The following is a 23,137-nucleotide window of genomic DNA, read 5'->3' on the forward strand; positions in this document are numbered from 1 at the left end:
TTATTAGTATGTTAAGTCAGGAAGTAGAGCGCTGGTTTCGCCCCAGGCGGTGATCACTCATTAATTCCAGATCATGTCTGCAGGTAAATGTTTACCTTAGACTGGTTAGACATTACAGGAGCCCGAAGGCGAAGGGTCATTAAGCTCGCTCTTGCAAACAGTTTCTATTTATTTATAACTGTTGTAACACATGACAATGGCTTATTTGTGTCTTTAAGAACAGGACAAGTGCAAACAAGCCAAGCAACGATTGAAATGTTCCAGGTAAAAGCGAGCCAGGGTGTGGAATAAAAATGTCAACTAAACTACAATTCCAGATATTACAGTGACAGAGAGCATGGTACCACATTGCAGAGATTTTTGGCAAACACACACACAAAACATAAATGTGCGTGGAAGTTCATAAAGTTCACTTCAGAGCATCTTGCTTTCTAAGAAAACACTTGGATGTGTTCTTTTCTTACGTAAAGTCAGAGGGAAACCGCTGAGAGTGAGAGTGGAAGTGAAAAAGGCTTTGAAAGAATTCAGATGAAGGGAAATACAAAGCACTAACTGACTCTTTATTTTCCTCCAAAAAGGACCATCTTGTCAAACCTGGACTGAGCTCCAGAAGCAATAATGCTGCATGACATGTAATGGTAACAGTTGAGAAGTTATGCTTTAAAATTGTACATTTGTCCCGTTCACTTAGCATTTACAAGGACTGCCCAGTTAAAAAAAAACAAAAAAAAACAAACAAAAATAACATCCATAAATAAATATTGTAAGTATGGAAAGATAGATGCATGTCTACTTTGGTGTGCACCAGTGTTTGGATGACTGACCAAATGAATTGCGCTATCAGACCTAAAGCACCACAGTTTGTTTTAACTCTACTAAATGTGTTTCAACACTGAGAAAGTTGCTGTTTTTCGCAATTGCATGTTTACTGTGAGGGCCGCATTTTTTACCATTGTTTTCTGCAACTGCTTTCTATTGGCTAAAATGGCTATGCCGTTAGGGTTTATCGTGCCACCTTTTGCCCTGGCATGCGCTTGCCAGTTTGTCAAACCTAAAGGGTATATAGGTGTGGTAGATATTTTTTTGAGTCCAGAGTGGGGAAATCATTTAGTTTTGAAAATACCCATTTTTGCCTTGACTCTCTAAAAGTAATTCAAGTTGACGCCTTCTCCGCTAAGTGTCAAACAGAGACATAATGTCAAGACTTCTTTACACTCAGCTTGGCTGTCGTTTCCCCCTTCTTGATAGCCGCCTTTTTTCTTGGACCACTCAAAATAAAAAAAAAAGATTGATCCCTCATTAAAATGTCATGCTGCTACCCTCTTTAGTGCCTCCAATTGTGGACAGGGATAATGATGACCCTGGTCTAGGGGAGAAAACTCTGGGAACAAGTGTAACAGGAGAGGATGAAAGGGTAACTGAGCTAATGCGCACTGATGGAATGGAGCTCCCAGGTGGGGATTCACCCCCTGGGGAGGTAACAGTTCCTGACAAAGCTTGTGTGTACAGTATGTGTGTTGGCATGTACATTTTGTCAGGTTCTCTCACCATCAAGCGAGATTATTTCTTAGTTGCTCATGGGAACTTTGGCGTTTGTACCTGATCTATTTGCAAACACTTCCTCATGCCTGAAAATTTAAATCCTTTGACAAATATTCCCAACATTTCCTGGTTATCGTTGAGTCGTGAGAAATCTTTAGAGAATCCTTACAGTTTTGTAGTCTTGGATGCAATAATACTAAATACAAACATTGGCTTTAATTTCCACAGTTCTCTGTTTTGTGAGAAGAAAAAATTGAAAGTGTGTGGCTGTGGGTTTCAATATCAATTAATGTCAGCAAGAAATTATTTTTGGCTTGAAACACAACATTTTTCTGGTGTGAAACTTAATTTAATTCTCAATTGACACAAACCACCTCTACCACCTCACATTGACATGATTTTAGTACAGTAGCTTCAGCAGTCCCCCAGCGAGTGAGTGTGGTTGACCTTGCTGCTACCGTTCCATTGTGAGAGGGGTGACCTTCCTCTTTTGTCCTGTTCCCAGCTCTGTACATCTGTATCTGTTTACCAGCCTGCAGAAGTGTCTCCCTCAATCGGAAGTCATGAGTGTGACTCACAGCTGCTCCTCTCTTGTATCCTGCTGGGTGCAGGCTGAGAGCGCGGTCGTGTGTCATTGTGTTTATTACACACCTCCAGTCTCCAATTAAAACCTGAACCTTTTCTGGTTTGGTTTTGTACAGAGTAAATTTCTTTCATTTTTCAATGTGTGTACCAAAAGGGTGGCACTAGACAAACTGTAGTCCGATTATTGTTTGACTATCAAATCTTGACTTGTTTTAAAATTTCACAGTCATATTCCAATAAAGGGGGTTGGGGGGGGGGGGGGGGGACTAAAATACTGGCTGGCTGACATTCTTTATTGTCTACCATGTCACAATCCTCTTTGTTGGTAACTTCTTCCTTACACTAGCTGTGTCAAACATCAGAAACACGTGTTGTTGTTTTTTTTTGCGGGTACGATGGTTTCCTCATACATTCCAAAAACATGCATTTTAGGTTAATTGAAGACTCACACTCACTGTCTCTGTCACTTTATTCTGCTGACCTCTTTGTTTTTTTTGGCCCCTCATTTGTGACTGATCTTGGGTATAATTTTTTTCTTATCTCTCCAACAAAGACCCGTCTGTACAAAGATGACAAAATAAATGTCTGCGGCGGTGTTAGCACAGTGTCTTTTAGCCACTTTGCTTGTTGTGGCTGAACAGGAAGAGTAAGGTTTCATTCTGCGAGGGCAGGGAGAGGTGAAGAACAAGGTTAAAAATCGAATCCTGCCTCGGGCGAGAATGGGATAGCAGTGAGAGCATGACATCATCAGTACAGGTGCTGTTGCAGATTTTTGACCTTATTCTACTGTTCTAACTGAACCACTCGGAGTGTTTCTTTTTTGGATCCTCTGGCCATTTTCTCTCCTCAGGTGGCCACTGAAAGGCTGAGTATTGTCAACACAAGTTTGAAGCATGCACAATTTAGTTTATTCAATTGCATGGTATTTTATATTAGTTATTATCCACATTAATATTTGAAGGTTCAAAGCCCTTTTTGCTCAGTAACTGCAGGTTTACTTGTCATCTGTCCATCTATCTATTTATCTGTCTATCCGTCTGTCTATCTATCATGAGAGGAAGCGAAAACAAAAAGAACACTGGCAGTGCTACAACACTGCCAACTTAGGTGATTATTTCTATTTTCACCAGACATAGCTTTTTACAATTCATGTTTTGAACACAGGGTTGGTTTCATTATTTCATAAATAATGAATTGTGCATGATTTGCATGAAGAAAATAACCACATTTTATATTCAGCAACAAAATGGTATTTATTCTTCTTTCTGCTTCATGGAGAAAAATGGAAGACATTGCAAATGGACGGACAGGAATTGCATTTAGGGGCAGGGACCAGTCAAATAGTGACTCAAAATGAATGTAACTAAACATTCTATGTGTAAATCCATTGCAGTTCTAGTTCCAAAAATCTTGTGACTAACAAACAAACCAATCAAGCGACCACCCAACAAATCCCATCGAAACATTAAATGATCGCATATGCCACTTTTCCACTGCACGGCACTTGCATGTGATTCCACTCGCTATTGACTCATTACCAAAATGAAGTACTAGGCACTAATTCGAGAGTCAGCACGAGTTCCCAGTGTGCTAAGCCAATAACATATGGATGACTTAAACCACTGCTGGTTACTGATTGGTTAAGCAGAATCGTCATTGGTGTGTCAATTTAACTTTTGATGTTACATCATCATTTTGTTCATCATTTTGTTTTTTCAGTGTGTTTTAGTTTTCATAATTTCCTATGGTACAAGTTTGTGGGAAACCAAGTGACCTCTGGCCCAAACCGAGGTGAGTAGAGCTGAGTGTGTATTGTGCAGTTGAATCAGTGACTAGCGATTGGTGCTAGTCCACTATGGGTTTTAACGTCTCATGCTGCGAGTTTGCGTCCAATGTCAACTTATGATGTGCACTCAAGCACAAAATCATTGCAGTGCTGAGGGTCTCACCACAGAGGCAGCTTCTACAAAATGAAATGAAGGCCAAATATCTTATTTAAAAGCATGAACACCAAGTCTGTCTTATTTGTGACCGACATATGCTCACTGTGTGTGAGAGAAGAACTGAGATCAACACGCTGCACATAGGGAGAGGTACAGCTGCTCGATAGCATTGCTTAGTTGCTGTGTGTGAAGTGAGTGAAAGTGTGTGTGTGTGTGTGTGTCTGTGTGTGTGTCTGTGTGTGTGTGTGTGCGTGCGTGCGTGCGTGCGTGTGTGGATGTGTGCACGTAAGAGGAGGCGATTGACTTCACGCAGGCGTAGCAGCAAGTGGCAAGTAGAGTGTCACCCTGGCGAAGAAGGATTGAGGAATCTGCAACATTTGGTTATGTCACATTCCCACCACATTTCATGTTAATCACCTTTTTGGATGCCAAAACACTGAGAATGACAGCTCAATCTTTGTTTATAGAAACTGACCATCATGCCTGTTTTTAATATTTGGACAGCAAATGAGCAACTCTTAAAAGAACACTTGAATATTCAGATGCCCTCCCACACGTGTCGTGCACACTTTAAGTCCCACACGCTGTTCTATGCCACTGGCAACCACGTTATTCCCACCAGCTGTCTGAATGAATAAAACCCAGGCTTGTTGTTAAGTCCCGGGCTTAAAAGAGCTGCCAAAATGAAAGCTGGGCAGGAATAACGGCATTAATTCTGTGATTTGAGCCTCCGCTCCGACTCAGCATTTAAAAGTGCTTAAAAGTAGCAGCTGGTGTCAACAAGGTAATAAAAGCGAGACTCGAGGGATGACTCTGCCTGACTGGAGAGAGATGGTAATACCACAGTGCCAGGGAAACTGAGGGAGAGTTAGCGCAATGTAACATGGGAGTTGGAGTTCATACAATGCTAGAGGACTACGTTTGGCTTAGGTCACACCCTGTCTGCAATGATTTGTAGCCAGGATTTTCAACACTTAACTGGTCTTCAAACATTCATGATTTGTTCCTTAAATGTAAAATGTTTGAGGCAGTAGAAGTCTGAAGTTAAATTAGAACATTTCGCCATTAAGTCAATTGCTATTCAGAAATTCTTCTTCAAACCTTAAGTGATGAAGAAGATGGCAGATAGATGCTCCTTGTCAGTTCTACCTTGGGTACGAAACACATTTCTTCCATAGTTTTGGGCTTATTTATTAGTCTGAATAAGAAACATGATCATTCTCATTACAACCAAGATGTTTAAGGTTGTGTTGGTCAATGAGTAGATCCTTAGGTGCGTGCTACTTTGTGAACATTCTCCCAGGCAAAAATGTATACTGATCTTCTGAAGACATTTGATGACTATGGCTGAATGTAAAACCATTTTCAATTACTTCAAGGAGAATTGACACAAGTTCTAAGATAGTTCTGGTTGAAGGTTGTTTTGGTACATATTTAGATACTGCTGTCAGTTGATTTTTCTCACTGGCAATCAGCTGCAATTGATACACACTGGCCAGAACTACAAAAAAATCGATTGATGCTAGCTTGTCTCACCAGTTGTGCTTTGTTTGCTGTATTGTGCTCCCAGCTAAAGATGAGGTGACATCACTCTCAAAGAGTTTGCCCCTCCCTCTAAGGAGAAAAGTATCATTTTTGCCTTGATGCAGCCATGTCAGGAGTTGGAGGATTTTAATTCCCCTCTCTCCGATGTCAGTGCCAGAGGTTGGAGGTCCATGGTTCATGCCTTAATATGAGTGTTGTCGCTCCGCAGAGCTCCCTGTAACAGCAAGAGTATAAATCTCTGCATTATCCTTCTTACAGCCTTTCTGCCGAGTCATTCCTTTTCTTCCCGCCTGCCCACTTTCCTGCCCTTGCGCTCTTTCCTCTCTGATGGTATCTTGATCTTCTGAAAATGTAAAAGAGTCTGCTGGATCCAGGCCACCAAGTGCATTATGATCCACCGCCTCTCTTCCAGCCATTAACTTGTCCTTCACAATGTGGCTTGTAAACGCCTCACCACTTGCGCTCCTCGACTCTTGAGTCCACTGTAAAACATTTTGACCGTCCTCATCATTTGTGAGGAATTAAAAGTTGTGTAGCGTATCTCCTTTGTGACCTTGATCTACATGTTATCACTTCTTGTCAAGTAGTTGTTTTTAGAAGGTTGTATAATTGAGGAATGTAGTTTATTCCAACAACAAAAGACTGGGATAAGACATTAGACAGTTTCAGAAAGTTGACTAATTCAGCTCTGCTTGCCACGGTATGGTTAGGACCAGAATACTCAGATCTGGCTCTTTCTTCAAACTCAGTGTATGTAGGCACATAGTGTGTGACACCAGTGTCTCGATTAATTCAACAAAGAGAAATGTAACCCTATGAACAAAAGGCAACAGTAGAGGACAGCCAGCATTTCATGTTTCTTTGTCATGGTCATGCATCTTTGTTATCATTCATTATGTAAAGATTCTCTGTTGACCAATCAGTGCACTGTAATGTGTCACACTTCACCTTTTTCGTACCGTATAGCTTGGCTTTTACCTCATTGGAATGCAGCCTAAAAGTAGTGTTGTATGTTTTTTTTTTATTTTTTTGGTAATCCTCACAAATTATAATTATGATTAAAACTAGTACTGAACTGAACCAAAACGGGAAATACCTTAAGTAAACAACAATATAAGTCTTGAGTTGAATGAATGTCAATTCTGTGTCTATGTCTGTATTTGCTCAGAAAAGTCTACCCAGTCGGGAGCCTGTTTCATAAAATCTACACATAGCTGTCAGTCAAAGTGTAGAAACTGTACAAGGTGTCCTGAAGGTTAATGGCTCAGGAAAGGCTGAGCGATTTAAACACCATATGGATAGGCTCATCATCTACAAGCTGTTCAAGGTTGAACCCAGCCGCAGCACTGTAGGATTGAGATAATAGCCTCCTTCACCCAAATGTTGTTAAGCTACCAATCTCTTGTCAGCTGCAGAGGAACTGATTAGGACCAAGACCTAATGCCTATCGAGCAACCTTCTCCCTCTCGTACCTCAATCTTTGACTAATTCAACCTCTTTTGTCAGTCTGTCAGGTGCAAAGCACTGGGGCGTTGATAACGCATCTCCTCACTCTCAGACCACACTTTTCTTCTTCTTTTCCTCGTCATTCCAAATCCTCCTCCTCCACCGTTTTGCTCCCCAGCCCTACACATCCTGTCGGAGAGAGTGGCTCGTCCTCGCTGCCATCTGTTTCCAAGCAGCCTGTGAGCTGCGCTGAAATATGTAAGGCCTAATTAATTCACCCAAATTGTTTTAGAATAGATTAATACAATAATGGCAGCGCATGAAAGGTTATTTCAAGTACACCACTCAGCTAATTGCATCAAAGGGTAGACTTCGCTGCTCTGCACTCGACGAACACACCTCAGCCTTATAGACTTCAGTATAGTCACACTGTGCTGGAGAGCAATTTATTATATGGTATTTAATGCAATATTACAAATAACAGACATTCAGGATGGATTTACACAACAAGTGTTACTAGTGATTTTTTAAAAATGTATTTATTTTTTTGCTCCTATGTGGCACAGTTCGGATATGGGTCAGGGGTGCGTGCATGAAATTGGATATCCTCCGATGAGAATCAGGCCGAATGTGGATAAAAATCGAATATCTGCCAGTGTGACTGCACCATATAGGGGTAGATCAGATCTAAACTTTTAACGAGAGCCTGATGTCATCAAAATATAGTGATAAAATGATGTATAGTGTAAATGAACGACAGGTTTGAGCTGATTAAATGTGATATCTGGTATAGCAAACAGAGACACCCCATTTCGCTTTACATACAATACAATTCCATCTTTGATATTATGTGCTCCTCCCATTAAAATATGAGGTATGCTTTACATTATCCTGACTTTGTCAATCTGATTCCAAGGTGAGAGACAGTTAAAACAAACAAACCAAGTGTGAGCTTGCTACTAATACACATTTTGTTTTGTTTTATTGTATAATCACTCACACTATGACACCATACTTGAAACTCATGTAGTTCTTTACATTTTAGGTGTCTACAAATGCGTGTTGATTCAATATAGTACCATCAGCTATGGGTCACTTAGATACATAAATAGACAACCTCCCCCTACCCCCCCAAATACAAATATTCTCAGTTGCTTTAAGCAGTAAAAATGGATCATAATTGAAAATATGAACCTGTCTCGGGCAAACAGTCTATTTTATGAATTAAAAAGTGCTTCCTCATGAATTATTTATACAGCATTGGCTGGTCTAGACAGGCTGTTCTTGACCTCCGCCCAGTATACACAAGTGTGTGTGCATGCGTGTGTGTTGGTTGTTTTTGTTTGTCTCGTAACAAAATTATACAATAACTGTCACCACAGAAGATCGCATTTTATTATGGACTTTGATGAAGATGCTAATCCAGGATTTCTTGAAGGACAACGTAATCATAATAATAATTTTTTTTTACCCAATTGTCAATGACTGGATTCTGGAGAGTACTGTTTCTTGTGCTTTGTTGTCATCCAGCTTGCTGTCTCAGACCTATTCATCTGGAATTGTAAAGCAGGTATAGATGGTTTATTGATTCAATTAAAGAGAATGGTTGGTTCTCAGTGGAGGCATGTACTCTACTGTGCTTTACTCCATAATGCACACTATTCATCATTGCAAGTCAGGTTCAAAGTATTTGTACAGCGTCGCGGTTGAAGCTTTTCAAGCAACCAGCTCTATTACTTTTAAATAGCTTCCCTGATCCTGGCAACCCTTCTGGCTTGTATGCTTTAGAAGATGAATCTGTGATTATTGTTTGTCTTTTCGTCGCAGTTTAGTACAACAGCTGGCGATGCTTTAAATCCTGTGACCTCTAGGAACACAACAATTGACACTTTAAGGCATTTTAAATGATGACAACAAATTAATTATGGAATCTTCAAGTACTTTGTATGCATGCTGAGAGAGGCAATCTTTCTTTGATCATTATTTTTATGTTATTGTATACTGATCCCTGAAGGAGAAATCTGACCCTGTGGGTGACAAATGGCTTCTCATTTGCTACGCATCATATCCTGAATCTCTTCCCCCGCCCCCAAAGGTCTGCCAGCACTAAACTTTCTGTATACAGTGGTACCTCAAAATTCAAACACTCCAGAGGTTGTACAATTCTGAAACTGACCAAAAATGTCAGGACAAACAGCAACTTTTGTGAGAGCTCAGCATACTTTACTAGAGCTTGCTTCAGCTAGCAACAAAGGGTTGAAACTGCACTTTGTGATTGGCTTTTCCTTTGGCTTTTTTGTTGGCTTTTTGCCACACCTATTCCTATTAAAGAAGGGCTAGATTGTACAAGACGATTAGCGTTGGTTAACAACTTTTCTTTCTGATAATCAGCACATACTTGATAGAACAGGGGTTAGCCCACTGACTGACCGTTTGGCAGCTTGGTGAGGAAGTTCTGCCTCCATGAGGGAAAATCTATGAGAGAAAATCTATGCTCTCTTGAAAGGCTTGCTTGGGCTGAGCAGTTCGGAGTCACTTCTTTAGATTCGTGGATCTGAGTGTAGCCACGTCTCCTCCCCGGTCATCCCGAATCCGGACCCGCCATTGGGCTAGTAGTGTGTGAGCTCGTATGATGGCCAGCTCGTTTACATTAGCGAGACAAAAATGGAGTGTTAAAAGTGTTCTATAACGCTTAATCCTAGGTGTATTTCGACATACATCAAACAGAGGATACCTGGGAAGCACAATGTATCTTTAAGAGCCGGTGTCACATTTCACCCATGACATCATATTCCTATTTGAGTGAGGGCGCGCCATCATTCACCAAGAAGAAACTCTGTGGAGAATAACACAGACAGGGAGAAGTCACAGGGTTGCTGTTCATTTAGATTAATAGCAGCTTCTTGTCCTCCCGTGAGAAACAAACTAACATGTTCATTCCTTGACTCTCATAGACGACGCCTATGGACCGCTGTGGTTCATTAATGCGAGTATAATAGCTCAACCACTTGCAATTAGTAATGTGTTTAAGACACACATACACATCAGAGAGTGCAGGCTCCACACTTACACGTATGCGCACACAGTGACACGCGCAGTCACAAAGTGTCGGGTGCATTTTTTAAGAGGAGGAATATGATAATGAACCTGGCTTGATAGAGTAATTAACTGGGCTAAATGGAAATCCCATGAGGTTCAGTGATAGTTAGCAGATGTTCTCTGAAATACATTAAAGACCAGACGTCTTGTGAAAGGAGAGGAAGTGAAGAAAAAAAGCAGAAAGGATAGAAGCACATCGGGTAAAGTGAGGTTTTCTTAATTGGAAGTGAATGGTCCTCTTCTGTTTGACCCTCTGAAGGAGGTACATCACCCATCCAGTCATGTGTCTTAAGAAATGAGGACAACCTTGAGCGATTTTGTGTGCAAATTGATTTTAATGAGTGGGACAAATTTCTGTTGACATGGTTTGTTAAGTTTGCTTTGGACTAGCTCAGTGAAGCAGACGTTTTTGAGGTCAGAAGTAATAAGCCTGAAGATGTTATTTCATGCCTAAGTACTAGAAATGTTTTTGATTTTACATTAAAACTACATACAGTAGGTTCAACAGCTGTCAGAATATTTTAGTAATGGTAAAATCAAGTACAGGATAAGAATAACAATATACAATAACTATGTACTGTAGGTGTATCTGCAATGACTCATTAAAATTGTCGCTTCAGAGCTGTTTGTCCACGTTGCCTTTTACACAGAATGCAAAAAGTGGGATATTGCAACAACTGTGTGTGTGCTTTCATACAGTTACACCGTGTCCAGCAATCGGATAATTAGTGATTTGTCGACATGTTAATGTGAGTTAAATTTCACACACCTGTCCCTGTGTTATAGAATTCCATTACACACAGACTGTGCATTGCCTCTCTTTAAGCTCCAAAGGCAGAAAATTGCAGACTAGAATTCATACACCCATTGTGTCAGTGCCATAACAATTAATGCAACATTTAGTTTTTGTTTTGAAATCGGAGAAAATCAGACCTTAGAGGTTCCACTGTACATAACACTATCATTGTTTTTGTTTTTGTTTTTATTGCTCAAAACTAGAATTACTCCAAACCAAAAAGATGAGCTAGTGATTCCATTTAAAACAAAAGCTGAAGTCAAAGTAAACTTAAACTCAACTGGTGATTTATGTCAGCTGTCCATCCATTTTCTTGTCCTGATTTGGGTCGAAGGTGATTGAGAGCCTATCCGAGCTGACATTGGGAGAGAGGTGGTGTACACCCACGATTGATCACCAGCAAGTCCAAGGCCATATATAATATGAACAAATAAACCAACAAATAACCATTGATTGTCACATTCACACCTACAGTATGGAGAAATTCGAGTCTGCAATTAACCTATTGTCTATGTTTTTGAAATGTGGAAGCAACCCGCGGAGTACCTGTAGAAAACCCACGCAAGCACGGGGAGAATGCAAATTCCACACAAGATTCAAGATTCAAACCCAGGACCTCTCGACTGTGAGGCAGATGTGCTAATTACTAGGGTTGTTTGTTTTTGACAGTGAAAACATGTTTTAGCTTTCCAACGCTATATCGTCACTTGAATTATCCTTTACTGTAGCTAATACTTGTGAATTGTACTGTATGGTTCTTTTTCATGTAGAATAGTTGTATTTGTGGTCGTCTCCATACATTAACATCACTAGCACCACCGGAGGCGATAAAGTCGCACACTGCAGCTAACTAGCTTGCCGAGTCCCACTGAGAAGAGCCATCTGCTTCCCTGTCTGAACTTTAGAACAAAGACGGCAGGCTGACAAAGTTTCGGAGAGAAAACAAATCCAAACTCAATAACAAGATGACAAAAGACAGCGAGGAACACATACATGCAATACTGAGCTCTAATGCTAGTTTTGGACTTGAACTAAGTTCATCTAACTTTGTAGAGAGGAACTCATTTTTAATATTGAGTTTATGGTGACTTCATCGCCTCTTTCCATGTGGTCAGTAGGTGTTAAAGCAGCTGCAGGAAGCATATAATGACTTCCTGTGTCCTCTGCCTCCTGCATCCCACACACAGGTCAAAACTGGCCGAGTTTATGTAGAGCAGCTTCATCATAATGCACAGGACATTATCCATCCATCCATCCATTTTCTGAGCCGCTTCTCCTCACTAGGGTCGCGGGCGTGCTGGAGCCTATCCCAGCTACCATCGGGCAGGAGGCAGGCTACACCCTGAACTGGTTGCCAGCCAATCGCGGGGCACATACAAACAAACAACCATTCGCACTCACATTCACACCTACGGGCAAGTTAGAGTAATCAATTAACCTACAATGCATGCTTTTGGGATGTGGGAGCAAACCGGAGTGCCCGGAGAAAACCCACGCAGGTACGGGGAGATCATGCAAACTCCACAAAAGCGGGGACGGGGATTGAACCCCAGTCCCCAGAACTTTGAGGCAGACGCTCTAATCATTCACCCACTGTGCCGCCACAGGACATTAATTAAAAAATAAAAATAAAAATGCATCACAAATGCCACTAGCTCGTGAACAGCACTTGTTACCAGTCTCTTCAAACGTGTTCCGTATTCGTCAGGATAGTTTGCGTGTGGGTTTGAACTTTGGGCGACCTCGCCTCTAAATGTATTGATCACTCAGTGTCCCATTAACTCTCCCCGCCTTTTTAATCTAATCTTTTCTTTCTCTGCACGACTCCTGCAGGCACATCTACACTATCGCGTATCCGCGCGGAGCAACCAAAACCTTTTAGCGGGCCTTATTTTGCCATGCCTCGTGTGTTTCAGGAGTACACTTGGATCCTCTGCCAAGCTAATCTGTTTACATTAAGTGTGAGGGATGCCTGAACATGAACTCTCTAACAAGAGGACAGCTGATATGAGGCTGTAAGATGACGACGCAGGCTTTCACTGTGACACACAATGAGTTATTAGTCCTGATACTCAATGTTCATGACATGGAGATATATTGCTGATACGTTGATATTTGCTATTTGTAACACTTATGATGAAATATTTGGCAACCTTGCCCCAGCTCAACACAGTCCACTCATGGTACCATGGTACTCATTTTGTTACTCTCATTGAGGAGAGACCTGTTTGGCTTGCTTGATTATTTGTATATATTAATATACTGGATATACATACTGGATATATGTGGTTTCTTCTGGTATGGCTCTGATTGGGCAGTTTTGCAAGATCTCTATATATTCTGTGTATCTTGGTACTTTTTGTTCACCTCTGACTTCTTTTTGTAGGTTACTCTTTGTAGCACAGCTGTGATGTCAGACTATTTACAAATATGGCACCATCAAGCCTAGGCAAAACACAAACCAGACCTGGGTTTACTGACTTGCCACCTTTCACTGAGCACAAGGGTCAACTGAGTCAAGCACTTCTGTCAATCAGTGCAATCTTCCCAACATGACCAAATCACTCCATGCTGGTTAATGATTACATTGCTCAATAAATCATTCACTTGGCCAGTATAGGAATTTAATGACGCCTCTCCTTCCTTCTCCCCCTGTCCCTTTTATTGTGTCACAGGTGGATGTTTGCTTACTGCATGCATAAAACACATGATTGTTGACAATAAAGGTGAACTAAAATCAACTTCATGATACCAAAACGTACAGTGGTACCTTGCTTTTAATTCATTCCATATTGGTAACTGAATGAATGGAAATGCCATGAATCCATTGCATCTGCCGAAAAAACCCACAGCTTTTGTAAAATATACACATGAAAATATAATGAAACATAATGACAGCAAATGTAAAGAAATTGAAAACTGGCGTTATGTGTTGACATGCCTTTAAGTGACACAGCCTCGAGAGTGATGTGTAGCTCTCCCACTAGTAATGCAGCTCCTATGGCAGAGAGGGTCATCTGTCTTTCTTTCGCGCGGGGTTTACGTTCCGAAAACGTACTTCTCAGTACTACAACACTGATCTGTGCACCAGCATTTTTCAGTCATAGGATTGGAACTCCTCCCCACTGTACGTCTTTGCAGAAGAAACAAACAAAAAAAGCGCTGGCACGCGCCCAGCTCAACTCAACGGAAGCCACACCAATGGCAACACTTTCATGGCGTCTTGATAGCGCAGCCTCTTGCAGTTTTCAATTTCTTGGGACTAAATTACAGCAAAAAATGAAAAGATACCTAAAATACATGATGACTGATGTTCACGCTGTGTGAGAGAGCGAGCACAATTGAGTGTTCTGCGCGGATGCCAGGAAGCATAGTTCGTGAACCCAAGGATTAGTTGTCAGAAAATTTTGTTTCAAAACTGATTTGTTAGTGAACTGAGGTTCCACTAAAAGGTTAATTGCTCAATTTTCATCTCTTCACCTGAAAACTCGACCAGTCGACGGCTCGTAACTAGAAACTCGTACGTTAAAGTACTACTGTACTAAAACGCTACTTCACATGCAGACAAAAATGTCTGTCATTTGGAAATGCTTGCACCGTCTGTCAATCACCCGACTTTGTGGAAATTGGCAGCGCTATCAGAGTAGTATATCTGTGGTAGATTAGTTATAATCAGATTTTTGCTTTAAATGCATTTCACCAGCACTTTAACTGCAAGTAAATCTGTGATGATGGTTTTAACTCTGAACTCAAACAAGCCAAAGTGTCTAATGGAGTCTCTCAGATAATCTTTTTTTTTTTTTTTTAGGCTGGCTACTTAAGCACACGCACGCACACACATTTTCCTCAGATTCCCAACTACAAGGAGCAAAGAAGCGTCGGGAGATGTTTAATTAAGACAACAGATCAATTAACAGCTCAATTAGCCCGGCTAATTAAGGGCTCAGTTGGAACCAAACCTCGCTCTCCTCTCTGCTCTCTGTGTCTGTCAATGTCTCTCGCTCCTTTGCTTTCATGCACATGCCCCCCCCACCCCTCGCTCTCCCTCACTGTAGTGCAGGACATAGTTGTCGCTAAATCTCACTGTAGACCAAATAATAATCCTACTTAATCGTCAGTGCAGAATTGGCTGAAAATTGCCTTGAAGCGAGAGATAGTGAAGGGAAGTCTGTCTCCCATATTTCAATCCTGATCACTCGTGATTTTAAGAACTAATTGATGTTACAGCAGCCTGGAGGATGGATTGCACCACAGTGAAGCTTTTTTTTTTTTTTGGTCAGTAGGCATTGCATCATTAGCACATGTTCAGTTTTTTTTTTTTTTTTTTGTATTTAAAGTGCTGGAAATGCATATAAATGGACAAATCCGGTATCACCTGCATGTTGGGTCTTTTAATGATGATTAAAATTTTTTTTTTACTCGCTCTATATCACATTTATTACACTGTGTTTTTCTGGTAACTTATTTTTAAATATTTTAATGGATAGCTCTCCAGGGCAGCTCTGTGACCTAGAGTTTAAAACGGCTGCCTTAATGTTCTGAAATTTGGGGTTCGAAACTCAGCCCTGTGTGCAGTTTGCATGTTCTCTCCTTGCTCATGTGGGTTTTGTCTGAGCGCTTTGGCTTCCTCGCACATTCCAAAAACATGCATGCTAGGTTCATTGAAGTGTCTAAAATGTCCGTAGGTTTGAAAGTGAATGGGTGTTTGTCTGTATAGTAAGTGTTCTCCGATTGACTGGTGATACGTCGAGGGTGTACACCACCTCTCTCCCAAAGTCGGTTGGGGTATGCTCCAGCTCAATAAAAATGGATGGATGGATTTGTCTTCTCAGATTTTCATAGCTGTTGCCATGGTGATACCAAGTACCTTCATAGTTACCTCGCTGCTTTATATTTTGAAATGAATCAAACGCAGCCTGGTGAAATTAAATACATTTCAAATGATAAAAGTGGTTTTACTTTTTCCAGTGCAAGTTCTGTGATGGTGGACTTCATTATTATGAGGCTCCACTGTAGTTTCCTCTTAGTTGCCAACAAGACTGTCAAAGGTAGCAGAAATTCTTTAATGAACGAGTTGCCATGTGTAAATCAAGACAAAATTTTCATTATGTATGATGAATGAAATTTGCGTCCGTGAGGAAGCAGACTGAAACTTTTGGGAACTGTACTCACCCAAGTAATTATGTAGTAATTATTGTTGTTGATTGATCATGGATGAGGGACAAGATGGTTGTGTATTCTTTCCTGTGCAGTCTTTTAGTTTTTTTGTATTTTATAAATAACATGAGTTGACATAGCTTGTTCTGACATGCCTGCATTACTGTTTTTATCGCACCATCATGTAATCTGTATTTTGTATGTGTGTGTCTGTCTGTCTGTCAACAAGAGTTCAGGTGCTTTGTTGTCCCATAAATCTCAAGTGGAGTCGACCGGTTTGAGGTTCTGTTGCCTGGATTCACAGTCTGCTCTTATTACTTACTGTACAGGACCAGGAGAAGGCCCATACACAACTAAACTACATACTCAAACACGCGCACATAAAAGGTCTTTCTCAGATAATTAGCTTCTATAGGAAAAGCTGTCTCAAATGAAGAAGGTTGTTACACACGCACAAACCACAATGGGACACACTGTGAAAGTCTTGTGACAGGACAGGCTATTGCCACATGACTTCCTGTCTCTCTTTGTCTGTCTGTCTGTCTCTCTATCTCTCACTCAACACACAACACACGACACACACACAAAAACACACACACAAACACACACACGCTTCCCTATGTTCCAGTGTTAATAAATTGTGTCCCAGCAGCTGTTTGGTTCGACTGCAGCCTCCGTCTGCTGTGTGATCTGATGCGACAATGACGTCCAGTAAGCCGTTGACTCTCCTCTTTCCTGTTTCTCTTCCACTTCCTGTCCATGCGCCAACCTGCCATCGGAGTGACACATCTCGTGTCTAGTGTGCGTTCTCTGTGATACCAACTGGTTAGTGGAATAAAAGCAGACATATTTTGCCATCCATTGTAACACTCATGGTTGAAGATAGAGATTGTGAAGATTAAGTATACATTCAATATATTCTGTGTAATTAAGGATAATGTCAATTCTAGCATTGCAAAAACTAAACCAACCAACCTGTATGTGCCATTTTCTTTTTTGTCACTGGTCATGATGATGTCAACTGTCATCACTGTCTGTGATGATGTGGAGTTAGTCTCCACTCAAAAAATGAATGGAGCAGAAGAATGTCGTTGCGACTTTCGGCTTGCCCCCTCACGTCTTGCAGCAGTGATAATCTCATATTCTTTCAAAATTAACACGAAGTAAAGACCTTCATCGGACAACAGTATATTATTCATTACTGTAGTGTTGAACATGTCTTCTTGAGTCAGTGTGACCAGTTGGACTGTGTGGAATGATGATTAGGTTGCCGCCACCAGAAATATTATTATTAAGACCTAGAGGCTACCATGCAAAGCCTGTTCATAATTAATTACATTTTATATTTTTGAAATTCTTTCCTTTTTAATATATATGAATATTGACGGCAGAAAGCCGAGCAGCCAGCCAGAGGCGGATTCCAGTAGTGCGTAATTGGCCTTAAGCCATTCTTCTGGCCTTCTGCTCTTTGAATAATGCATACTCTTTTTAATGAAGACCCTTTTTGTTGTCTTCTTTTCCTACTTCTTCAGGATCTAGTGTGAAATTAGCATTCCCTGCCTTTTTGCATTTTAATGAGACTTTGGCCATGAATGCCGGGTCATGCTTACTGTTGCCAATCTTAGTTAAGGGTTAGCTTCAACAGAGAGTCCAGCCATCAAAGTACTTTCCTTTTTACGAATGCCACGTGACTTTGTCTTGTGACACTTTTACACAACCATGATAGCAGTTACATGTTCTTACCTCAATACAGTGTGGGATTAGAAAGAGGTCAAAACCAAATGGAAAAAATGTAGGACCTTATCACTTTTAATACCAGGACCACCTCTGAGTCGCTGAAGTAATACAGTTGCTAGGTACTTGCATGTGGACATTTTCACAAGAGGATTTAAAGTAACACCCTTGCCGTCGTTTCTGAACATTTTTTTTTTTTGTGTGTGCTAAAGACCTACAGGAGACTGAAGTGTTTGAGCCTGTTCTTGATTAGGCAGGAGAGCATTCCTTAATCATTGCCGCATGGACAATGGTTTCCTAATCCCGCTCTACACCACTTTCGTCACCATACTAATTCCTCGTGAAGCACCAAGCTTGGTAAAATGGGAGAGTTTATCCAACCTGAAGGGGACACAACGCTTCGAGATCCAAGACCTAAACTAACCCCTGTTACACCACTTGAATTCTGCAGTGGTATGGTGTACCTAATTGTGGCGGCTCATCCGTAAAGACCTGAATTGGACCCGGAAGGATGGCGATAACCAACCTGCTGGACAAACTGCTTATTGACTAAGGGGCATATGGTAGTTGGACTTGTTGATGGAGATGTCATAATGCTTACTGAGGACTATTGAGGTGCCCTTTTGAAGCTACAGTATAAACATACAGTAGTTAACGCAGCTATTGAAATGCCATCCAAACACCTTGTAATGGAAACTCACACAGGATTCTTGTACTGTCGCAAATTTGGCTTTTGTTGCAATGTTATTGAGATGAAGGAGTCCACATCTACTGTATGGATGATGATACAACAGTTGTATGATGCTAGTCTGGCAGGCAGCGTAGGATGGAGTTGGTTAGGAATAATGGAGACATCGGAGCAGACTGCTTGTGGAAATGAATTTATGACTTATTAAATGGTAACTTCTCTGCCTCTTTTGTTTGCAGTACTTGACACATTGTATTATCCATGCAATCAAATTTTGGATGCATAATGTAGTCCTTTGTTTGTTTTTTTGGTTTCTAGACTTAAGATGCTGCTAATTGATTTTCACAATACAAATGAAGCCTGTCTTTAATAACACATTTATCTGAGTCGTAAATTGAGAATATCTCTGACAAATTGCACTTGGCTCCGATTGTAATTTCTTTAAATCCAGGTGCCTGGATAATTAACCTGTGCATTAACTTCCCAGTTAATTGGAGATGGCTGGTGGACATGAGTGTGGTGAGTCATGTGAGAGGATTGATCTGAAGTTTGATGGGATAGCAGAAACGGGAAGACTCAATATTTGGCAGGCTCGGCCTCATCTGTCAACTCGCACAACTTCTGTTCCATGTACCGGGTTCAGAGAGACTCTCATTTTCCAGTTTGGCTCAGGAGGGAATTTGGCAAAGGAACTGAATAAGAAGCAAAGGTACAAGATGCTACCTCTGTGGGACTGTGTTACCTGCAGACTCTGTGACAGCTTGAGCAACTGATTTGTGCACTTGAAAAGGCTGAAGTGGCTTGTTTTCCACCTCACAGCATGAATAATTATCGTTATGGATTCACCGGTCACTTCATTTGACATCCAATGGAAGATATGGACGAGAAATTCCAAGGTTTTATCTTCGCCTACATTTTGGTTTGTAGCTTTTTGTGTGACCCACGATTCTGTTGTTGATATGCATTAGAATAAGCTTTAGAGGGGTGAAATTAGTACCATTTCTATTGTTGTTATTTTGGTTCTTTTTGTTTGTACATAAGCTACACTGATTTCCATGAAACTGCAGGGTGTTATGTACTGTATACCTAAGAGGAACCTGTTAAGTTTTTGTGCAAATCCTAATAAACATACATGTAAAGGTGTTTTTATATGCTGTCTTTTCCATGAACATCGATGTAGCCTACTAATTACTGAGCTCCTTGATTTGAATTTTATTTTTTTAATTTATTTAAAAAACAATTTTTTCAACTTTTGTGAGAAAAACTTTTTTCTTTTTGCCACTTGAGTCAAAATTTAACCGTTCCTCTTTACCGAGATTGGAAAATAGTACGGTTATGTCACAAGTACCAGGAAATTGCCCAAGAATATGTGGACGAAGAAACAACACAAATCATTTTCAGCTTTTACAGTTCAGCATTGGTGCTGGTCCGCACACTACTACTATTAATACTACAGTGCTGTTCCCATTTTAGTTCACCCTTCTTTGTGCAAGGGTGGATGTTTTATTCTTACTATTTACTCTTGCAGGTGACTGTATAATAAAACACATATAAACAGGACTGCATGGCCCTCAGCTTGTTATATAGTGTTGAACATTTAACAATACACACTACATTTGAAAACATTCGCTGGCATCACCTGATCATCCCAGGTGTTCTGTCCAGCTTTAAAGCAGTTCATTTAGTTTCCCTTGTTTGATGAAGACCAGTTTGCCAGTGGCTGCTGGCTGCAGCTGTGCACATCTCTGTTTGTTAATGTGAAGTTGATGACCACTTCATTCAGTTGATGGTGCACACCACCACCCATCTTTAACCATTGGCTCAAACATTGCCTCTGTGATGGGCAGAAGCCTGCAGCACTGCTGGGCTGGGCACTGGGCGACCACTTATGTGCTTGTGGCAGCAGACACTGGGTGGTGTGTTGGGACATAAAAGTGCAAGTCCAGTCCAGACCACAATTGGGCCAAGTTGATGCAATCATTGATGCGTGAGGTGATCTGGCACATGGTCTTATGTCCTCAGTGGTGAACTACAGGGATGACAACCAGGATCAGATCCTCTCTGTTCTGTCTCAATTAGGGTTGCTCTCTATGGGATTCCATTGAAAATGTTCAAGGACTGGCTATGCAATTCCAACATGTTTTCCTATTCCAGTTGGTTAAACGTTTGAAAATGGCTTCATCCATCTATCTGAAGTGTTAAAACATGTATGACACAGTCCACGGACCCTTTGTCTTAAATATGGATTTGCCTAAATCAAGCCCTTAATCCGCTATATGTGCTTAAAAAGTCTTAAATCTGACTTTGAAAAACCTACAGAGCCCATGTATGTCTATTGTTCCATTGCATTTTTAAGTGTCCAGATGTGTTTTGATCGGATTTGAGAAATTTCACCACCATGTATTTTTAATAAGCACGGCCTGTACTACAGTGGCAATGGATAGGGCACCTCTGATTAGTCAGCGTGGCTTAGTGCCCGATGTTTAATTAAGTATGGGTGGGCATCTGCTCTTTGAGCGCCAACACAATTCTGTTGTTGCGTGAAAACAATGAATTATTCTCTTTACAGTACTCAGTCGGAGGGCAGTGGGCTGCGGTGTTTACCCATGGCTAAGATCAAAAGGTAGGTGGGCAAAGTTTAGAAAGAACAGGCGGGGATGCACTGGAAAGTGAATTTGAAGAACAAAACTAAAATGTTTGTCGATTTATTGGACTAGTAGGTTATTGTAGCCATGATACAATTGATATCTCACCTACTGGTTTGCTAAAACAAAGTTAAACCAATGAGACTTGCTAGAGCACACTTCTGTCAAGTTTGAACTGTTACAGAAGTATGTATGCTAGCATGAGACAGACGGAAGACAATGGTATCGTTCATTAATGGGCAAAAGAGTTTCATCATCAGGCAAAATTCATTTAGTTGAATGAAGTGCAGGATTTATGCCCGTTTAGCCATTCAGTTGTTATTTAGCAGGCTAGCTTCTGATTGATGAGAATGACTTCACCCTTCATTCTCAGACGGACGGAGAGAACACTACCATTTGCTTTCTAGGGTGTGGAATCCCATAGTGATGTTATAGGAATCAATCAATGACTTGATCCTTGATTCTGTAGAACTTTGAGAAAGCGAGACAAAGTATAGTGCGGTTCTGGCTACAACCGGGTCAAAACATTCAGAGATAAAATCAGGAAAAAGAAATATATCTGTGAGGAAAAAACTGTTTGCTTCATATTTTCTGCCACTGACTATGGAACTATTTATGTGACACTGACGCTAAACAACTTGTATCGGGCGACAAGGGCATGTGCAAACTTGATTTCTTATGCAAACAGAGTTGCAAGCCAAGTTTTTATCTGCTAAATGGGCTAAACATATTTTTTTATGCCGTTGCTGGCTTCCCCCAAATTATCAAATAGATTTCTTTTCTGTAACTCAGTAATATGATTGTTTGCCTGTTCCACTAACACTTCCAATTCCATCACTTCAAACTTAATTTTGCTCTCCCAAATGTTCCGTGGTGAAAACCATCGGCGCGAAAGCGCGAAACCCTCGTTTGAATATGACAGTCCTCTCCACTTTAACACCAGTCACCAACACTGCACCTAATCCGTTAGCATGAATGGAAATGCCATTTAGTGGCGACTATTTGGGATCTTAGTAAAAGATTGCAACCCACCAACAGCACAAGCAAAATGAACACAATGAACAATTTAGCGCCCCCTATTTGCGATCTCGTAAATACGGCCCTGAGTCTTTTATTTATTTATTTATTAACATACAATTGTTTACAGTTACTAGGAACAGGGCTTTTAAAAACTAGTCCTATTGCCCCTAACATTGCAGCTGATTAATATCCATCCATCCATCCATCCATTTTCTGAGCCGCTTCTCCTCACTAGGGTCGCGGACGTGCGGGAGCCTATCCCAGCTATCATCGGGCAGGAGGCAGGGTACACCCTGAACTGGTTGCCAGCCAATCGCAGGGCACATACAAACAAACAACCATTTACACTCACATTCACACCTACGGGCAATTTAGAGTCATCAATTAACCTAGCATGCATGTTTTTGGGATGTGGGAGGAAACCGGAGAAAACCCACGCAGGCACGGGGAGAACATGCAAACTCCACACAGGCGGGGCCGGGGATTGAACCCCGGTCCTCAGAACTGTGAGGCGGACGCTCTAACCAGTGGCCTCTCTCCCGTGCCGCCGCTGATTAGTATATATTTTAAATTTTTACTTTGGCTAAAATCAAGTGTATTCTACTCAAATTTAACACATTTTGTACCTTAAATAGTCAGGTACAGAGCTAACATTGCTTTTGTAAGAATCCCAACAAAATGATCAGCACACAACTCTTGATATCGTGATGATGATTTCAAAAACAGTTATTTCTGAGGTCCAGACTCCTGTCAGAAATACAACAATTTTACTGCAGCATTCCATTATTTAGCCATCACAGACTCAGTGTTGGGGCTGTTCATTCAGTTGGCCCCAGTAGTGAAACCCTTGCTCTAAAGTGAGCTCCACGTGCTGGACTTGAATCATTTCATTATTAAACATTCCAAAGTGACATATTACTCATACAGTGGAAATGAT

General features: G+C 41.0%; 1 long non-coding RNA gene across 1 annotated transcript in view; it reads left to right on the top strand.

Moving 5' to 3' along the window:
• The window catches only part of LOC133413251 (uncharacterized), a 114,091-nt gene that overhangs the window by 54,167 nt on the left and 36,787 nt on the right, over positions 1-23,137 (top strand). The gene's annotated exons all lie outside the window — the stretch shown is intronic.

This window comes from Phycodurus eques, chromosome 14 (genome assembly GCF_024500275.1).
Source record: "Phycodurus eques isolate BA_2022a chromosome 14, UOR_Pequ_1.1, whole genome shotgun sequence".
NCBI classification, from domain to species: Eukaryota; Metazoa; Chordata; class Actinopteri; order Syngnathiformes; family Syngnathidae; genus Phycodurus; species Phycodurus eques.